Below are 8,106 nucleotides of genomic sequence, written 5' to 3'. Positions count from 1 at the left end.
GGTAAAAGCATGGCAAGGGTCAATAATGACAAGTAGCCATGGTAAATAAATTATTATTTCACTAGAAGATGATATTAGGCTGATTGCCTTGATCGTGCTTGATTCTTAATTGGATTAATTAAGGAATGATATTTTGTACGGGTGGATCATCTCCAAGATCGCACTACAGATTACCATGAGAGGGCATTGCTTGAGTCATGGGCTGAAGGTCGAGTGGTGAAAAGGCCAACCACGGAAGTTGTGTCTCACTCCTAGGTCACTTGGGGTCAGTTGAGCTCTGGACACCCCTTGCCTAAACCGAAACGGAATTGTAGACTGCCATGAGCCCAATGTCTAGGGCATTGGAAGATCCTATTCTAGATAAAGGATGGAAATTTTAGTACCATGTGATTTGGACCGAGTACTTTTGTTCGACAGAAGGGATACATAATTCTCATATATGGGCAGGAGACAAAGATTAACTTGAAGATAAGTTAAGGAACTTGTTTATAAAAAAGACTGCTTGTTTTGTTCATGTCTATGCTATGAATTACACGAACGAACCCTGTTTCCTAAAAGGCTTAATTAATGAAGCTGACTTTAAATGTCGCACATAAATGTGGTAGAACCTAATTAGAAAACTAAAGCTATCAAGGGAAGTGGGTGGGCGAAATCCCCAACGGATCCGTCCTACAGAAGGGTGGTCCGAGAGAACTGGGAGGCTTTTCACAAGGTTTTACCATCGTTGACCTTTAGGTATGGTTAAGTTAAAACCCGATTCATGCCATTTTAGAGGACCCAAATGGGACTATGCCCTATGGATAGAGAGGTTGAGAGGCACATCCCTTTTGTTTCCCATTCTCTTTGAACCAAGTGTGGTATGGATCTACTTCGGATTGGGTATGTCTGCGTAAAGTAGGATGTCCAAAACGTGACGCTAGAATGCTATTAGGAGACCTTGGCCCTAGGAACCTAGATTTTAGGTCGATCCTAGTGGGTTTTTCCGTGAACATTTCGTTGCAAGGCGGACTTAGGAAACCCTAGGCGACAAACCTCGAAACATTCCCTGGGAGTGTGGGTGGCGATGCTTAGATTCATTTCTCGATAGACCACTGAAACATGCTTGGACAGCCAATAGGCAGGCACGTTACACCTAAGAGGTAAATTTTCAAAATATAAAGTACTCTATTCACATACCAAATCTCAAAACGATTTGATATATTTACTTTTATCTGCTTTTGGTCTGCCTCCACAGGTACTATCTAAGAGAATGAGTGGAAGAATAAAAGAGTTTCTTATATGTTGCTTGCTTACTCAAATCCTTACTTCTTCTCCTTCACTTTCACCTTTATATCAACGTCTTTTTGTGACACTTCTCTAATACCATGTAACAAATCGTGTGGTGTGGGGAGTTGCTTGAGTTGCTATGCCAAACACATACCATATATACAAGAGAAAGCTCATTCAAGAACATAAGAAGAGAGATGGAGGAATAAAATTTCTCTTGTTGATTTCTTCTTCTTCTTTTACACAAAAATACAATATATACATGGATAAGATAAAATATTTAAAAAAGTGGCCTACTAAGTCAAACTGTGCATAACTGACTATACTAATTCATTGGCACTATAACTATACCAATTATAGATAGGTGCAACAAACCAAATATAATAAGTAATAAGTCAATGGCCATGTAAGGAACATAATGACAACTAATGTGCTAAGTGAAGACCTATGGACCCATCTAACCAAGCAGTCCATCATCAATGTCTACATGTGTTGAGCTTACCATCTCAATAAAGTTTTGGACTAGGATAGTCTTTAGTAGTGTGGCATTCTCCTTTGCATTGACTGCATAAGGGCTTATAGTCCATGGACCTTCTAGGATTTTGACAATTTAGTGAAATATGTCTCTTTTCTCCATATCTCTAACACTCCACTTTTGATCTTTGGCCACTGGTAGACTATCTTCCTCTATAACTTTAGATGGGGAATCTTCTTGAACTAAATTAGGACCAAATTCTCTAGGTTTTGTTCCAAGGTCTTGCATTGTCATCTTGGATTCCAGTAAGTTAAACCTTGCTTCTTCATCTTTCTTCCTTCTATCGTGCATCTCCTTTAGAGAGCAAGTACTCTCTGTGTGGTTCTTCCTGAAGGAATAAGAATAGAAGACTCTATGAATAGTTGGCTTTCTAGTATATTTAGTGGCTAGGTGTCCCACTTGATGATAACTTCCACACTAAGTGTTTGATCGTATGACATATCTCCCTGCTCTTGCAATGTTTGATAGGCTAGCAATATCCACTTTTAGTATCTCCTTCTTAATATTTACAACAAAGTTGGACAAGTAGTCTTCAAATTTTCTCCTCCTAGAGCACTTACAAGAGGGTTTTGGGGAGTCTTTGTAATCACCACATAGATTGGTTGGGTTATTGTAGAGGGTTCTCTATTCTAATTCTAGTTTAGAGCTCCTCTTGGGGCTATTGGCTCTTGATTATAGTTGGTAGCGTTCCAATGTTGTTGCTGATTTGCTATTGGAAAAACTATTTGAGACCACTACTATTGTGATTGAACCATCATTTGAGGCACTATATGTGACCACTGTGGATTCGGTGCACTATAATGAGGTATTTTTGGTATATATGGGTAGGGGTAAGGAAAAATCCCTGCAACTACATTTGATAATACACCATTTTTGGTGTTGGAGGAGGTAGGACTCCTCTTTTAGAGTCATAGACAATCATACTTCAACTTCATCATACAATCTTAAACCTTCCACTATGGTTTGTAGATTAGCTATTCTTCTCAATTCCACAAACTTTTGAATATCTAGTTATATGCCTCTAAGAAAAACTTCATTTTGTATGCCTTCATCCAAGTTATGATTGTTCATCTCTTAAGTATTGATTCCATTCTAGAGACATATGCTTCCACCCATTCTCTAGAGGACTAGCTTAGATTTATGAACTCCTTTCATATCCGCTCTTCAAAACCTTCACTCATGAATCTAGTGAGAAAGGCTACCTTCAGTTTGCCTCATGTGCCAAAAGTTTATATTGCTTATTTTTCATACCATTGAAACACCATGCCTTTGAAAGTGGTGAGGAATATCAGCAAACAATGCTTTGTGGTTCTTGCATCATTGGCCACAGAAGCTACCATGAACTCGGTGGGTACATGAAGATTGGCATCAACATTGTACTCTCCCTTGAAAATTGGCAATGGAACTATATTTGTTGGCCTCTAATCAATATTTTTAGAATGGATTTGACCGAAAAGAGGGCCTTGATTTGCCATTGGGACTTTTGTGAAAAGTGTTGCAAGGGCATCAAAGGAGGCTTCTGCTACTATCTTATTCTCAACTTTGAGTTTTGCCTTCTCTCTTCTCATGTACCTCTGGAGATGTTCTAATGCTTGCCTCTTTATTATGCCATTCATCAAGGAATTAGCTCCACCTAGTTTTTCTATGCCCAACTGAAGGGAATAGAGGGCTTTCAATCTCTCAAAGACTCTCTTTCCAACATTTCTTTCACTTCTTTCTTCTCACAATCTTTGAATTTTGATTTCATACGATTGTAGAGAGGGAGATATTTGATTTTGAATGTATCAAAGTTGATTTTTCTAAGAATAGCCATGGTACCATCGTCATGGTAATACCAACTTCTGAGGGTTTCAATGGTGTATGTTGTAAAAAAAACTCTAACCACAAGCTTCTAGTGGGTCGCCAATTGGACAAATACAAGATTATCAAAGTACCAAGCATCCCACATATCTTTTTGTTGAGCATCCACAAACAAGTTCCGACTCTTTTCTTTCTTGTTCTTATGAATCTCCCCACTGACCATGACTCATGAAGCTTCTTCATAATCCCCTACTTGATAATGTTTGGAAACTCTTCAATAAAGTCCAAGTGTCCTGCAAATAATCATTCTCTTCATTTTTACTTTGCTTTTTAATTTCTTAAATGATACAAAATTTTGTACCTTTAGAAGATAGTGGGAAACCATATGTCACAAAGAGCTCATGTCAGGATGGTAATATGTTTTCACCATCAAGGAATGGAATTCAAGTAGAAAGTGGCTTTAACAATGAAAAATTCCAACTTTTCAAGGGTATTAAGAATTCTATACTCTTCCATTACTTTTCCTTTCTCTTCAACAGTGCCATTGCTTCCATTTTCAACCTCTTTAAGTGCTTGTTGATGGAAGTTTTTCTTGGCTATGCACAAAAACATGGAGCCCCAAAAGGAACACCAAAGACAAAAGAACAATGCTAGAAGAAAATCTATCTTGTAGCATTAACAAGCATGTTTTTCATTCTTCAAGAAATCAAAAAAAAAAAGAACACTAAGAATAATACATCTTTATACATCATCATTTATAAGGTCTTCCATGAATTTATCTTTAACAAAACTTATCATATTCTTCATAATAATCACAAAAGAATCAAAGGAACACAAAGAAATGCTAAATCTTGAATGGAATTGACTACATAGTATTCACATTTTATAGTTTTCAAAGTCTTTCCCTCAATCTCTGTCATGTAGACACAATGTTTCTTTATAGACATTGGCTATCTCTCATACGTAATCTCTCTCACATATGCTCTCTCTCAGTAGTACATGATAATAACAAATAATAACTCTCAATAATTATCTCTTGGTCATGGATACACCTCCCAAGAGGTATGCCTAATATGAAGATTCATTGGAGCCATTATAGTGATCCTTTAGAGCTCATCAATGTCATTGTCACTTTAGCCTTCATTTCAAGTCTTCAATAGCTACTTTTTCCACTTGGGATACCTAATTCGATCTTCTATTCTTACCCTTCCAAGATTGAAAAACATCCCCAAGCTAAACATTTATCCAACAGGATAACACACAGAAAAGTAAACATCCAACGAAAAACAAAAGCTCAACAATACACTCTAGAAGATCAACAAAAAGCTTAAGAATCATACATCTCATACTAAAACCAATACAATCCATTAAAAATCATCTATCACATACTCAATCATTCTTCAACCCACTCATCTACTATCTCAACCTCTCAAACAAAAAGAAAACAAAGGCAAAAGTAGACCTAACAGCATCAGTAATACCCCGCCCGTACTCTGCATGGGAACTCCCCCCCTTTGATAATTAAAATTAAATAATTTTTTTTCTTGCACCCCCTATCAACACCAACATCTGGTGAAGGGAGGCGGGAGATAGCATGACGATGATGAACGTGGAGAAGAGGGAGATGACATGGATGTCGAGGGGGAGGAAGCAGTTGATGATGATGGAAAGGAAGGAGAAGATGGTAGTCAATGTGGAGGAAGGGGAAGATGACAGGGAGGAGCAATCGGAGATGATGAGGAGGATGGCATTAATGATGAAGATGATGATCAAGCAGAGAATGGCATCGATGAAGTCGATGGGGGGAGGAGCACCCGTGTGCTGCCTCCCCCCCCACTATCTCTTTCCCCCCCAATAATAACACACACTCCTCCCTATATAACCCCCTCCCCCCCACCCATAAGGAAGGAGGCCTAGAACTTGCAAATGATTAGAGATAGTCTAGCAAGGAATGATAGTTATAACTTGCAATGAATTTTCCTTAATTGTTCTTCTCGACTAATATAGATTGGGACTTGCTAGAATATCAAAGTTTGGGAGTATTCTTTAGTATTACAAGCAAAGCCAATTGACCATGGACCTTAGTCCAAATCTAAAAAAAGGACAATTCGAAAACAATTTTTTCGCAATAAAGGACCACTTCAGTTTGCTGAAAGGATCCTAGGATAATTTGGTTTAAAGAAAAAAATCCTTCCAAGGAAGACTAGGAATCTTGTGACTCCAAGTGATAAAGCCTTGCGCTGTTTCTATTGTAGGGAGCTAGGTCATTTCAAAAGGGAATGTCCAAAGCACCCTAAACGCCAATGCTCCTGGTTCCACAACATTGGACATATCCACGTAAATTGTCCTAACAAGACTCAAAGAGAACTTGAACTTATAAGGAATGAAATTGTACAAGCTCCAGTGATCCAAAATATACTAGATACTTAGGAAAAACCTAGAAGATATCCGTGAATGTAACTGCAATAAACTCTTCTCTTGTAATCCAGACTCGGATATATCTAATACAATAAGTTTTTGTTTCAAAAGATTGCATGCTTATGAGTAATCAGAGTAGCACAGTAGACACATGGTGGGTCCTAACCCACAAACCTTAAAACCCCATTAACACTTTTTCTTCCCTAGTTCTTCCGAGATGAGGACATCTCAAGTTCTCTAAGGGGAAAAGGATGTAATACCCTACCCGTGCTCCGCATGAGAACTCCCCCCCTTTGACAATTAAAACTAATCAATTTTTTTTTTCTTACAGCCCCTATCAACATAGACAACTGGCAAAGGGAGGGGGGTGATAGCGTGACAATGACGAACATGGAGAAGAGAGAGACAACGTGAACATTGAGGGGGAGGAAGCATGTAATGATGACGGAAAGGAAGGAGAAGACGACAGTTGATGTGGAGGAGGGGAAGATGATGGGGAGGAGCAATCAAAGATGATGAGAAGGATGATGTTAATGATGAAGATGGCGATCAAGCAGAGGATGACATTGATGAAGTTGATGGGGGGAGGAGCACACGTGTGCTAGAATTTTCCCCTCCCACTATCTCTTTCCCCCCCAATAATAACACACCCTCCTCCCTATATAAACCCCCCCCCCCCCCCCCCCCCACATCATGAAGGAAGGGAGGGAATTACCACCTCTTTTCCCCCCCTCTACTGCCAGCCTATGAGTAAGAGAGAGAGAGACAAAGAAGAAGAAGAAGAAGAAGAAGAAGAAGAAGAAGAAGAAGAGGGAGAGAGTGAGGGAGAGAGTGAAAAAGAGAGAGGGAGAGAGAGAGAGAGAGAGAGAGAGAGAGAGAGGAAGAGGAAGAGAGAGGGTGAGAGAGGGAGAGAGAGAGGGTGAGATAGAGGGAGAGAGGGAGTGACAGAGAGCAAGAGAGAGAACCTCTCAAGAAGGTTCTCCTTCTCCTCCCCTCCTTAGAGGGTGATCACACGTGATGTTCTTCTCCCCCTTGTTCCACTTAGATTATCCATAGTGCAATTTCTCTCCGAATTGGCCCCCCACTAATCGAGTACAAGGCATGGAAGTCTTGTGGGATTTGCGTCTAAGGGAGACGAAAATTGAGAATGGTCCCCAAGCGGAAAATCTCACACGCGGATGGAAATCTTGCAACGAAAACCTCGAGCGAGGACATCACTGCCCATCCAACTGCGGTACCGATCATAAGTAACGTATTTCCAGATTGATGAATGCTTGCTTTGATTCACACATAAGATGCATTAGACCTATACTATGCCGCATGAGAATGGTTTATTGAGAAGGATAAATTCATTGCAAAAATTCAAAAGGTGGAGTTTGCAAAGCGCTTGTATCAAGAGAAGTTAATTGCACCTAGTTGCTATGCGAAAAGTCCATACATAGCATAAGCAACATATAAGATCCTAAAGTATTAAGCATCAATAAGTATCAAATTAATCTTTACCTAGGACAATATCGTGTAAGGTTTGCAGATGCACATAGATGGTACATGCATGGGAGAGATTATGTGAAACTTACATCAATGATATGTGGCTCCTTGCCTTAGGAATAAGCAATATAAAGTCAAGACAAAATGTTGCATAGTAGGGAAAGGCTAAAAGATAAATGTCACTTAGAGAAGAGGCATAAATGTTCTTGCTAGATTTATTAACTCACATTGAAATGATAGGACTTATGTCTTGTACATTGTTTGAAACCTTAACATATGCCTTAGCCAAGTGTTAAGTAAAATGTTTACATGGTATCACTCCTCAATCCCAAAGGGGAGAGCAAATAAACAATGGAAAGGTTATCACAACCATTGCTGTAGTGTTTGGAAAAGAATATCATTGTTTTTGTTGGTTGATCAAACAATGTCCTAAATGATTTTGTATTAACTGACTATTGGATTATGGTTTGAATGATTATTCCAAGTGCTTGTGATTGTTGGAAAATTCATGGCAGGGGTTAGTGATGACAAGTTGCCATGGGGAATAAACGAATGTTTTCTTGGAAGATGCCTTGATTGTGCTTGATTCTTAATTGGAT

This window comes from Lygodium microphyllum, chromosome 3 (assembly GCF_053477565.2).
Source record: "Lygodium microphyllum isolate KBCC chromosome 3, Lygodium_microphyllum_v1.1.10, whole genome shotgun sequence".
NCBI lineage: Eukaryota > Viridiplantae > Streptophyta > Polypodiopsida > Schizaeales > Lygodiaceae > Lygodium > Lygodium microphyllum.
Note: the sequence above shows the minus strand (reverse complement) of the source record.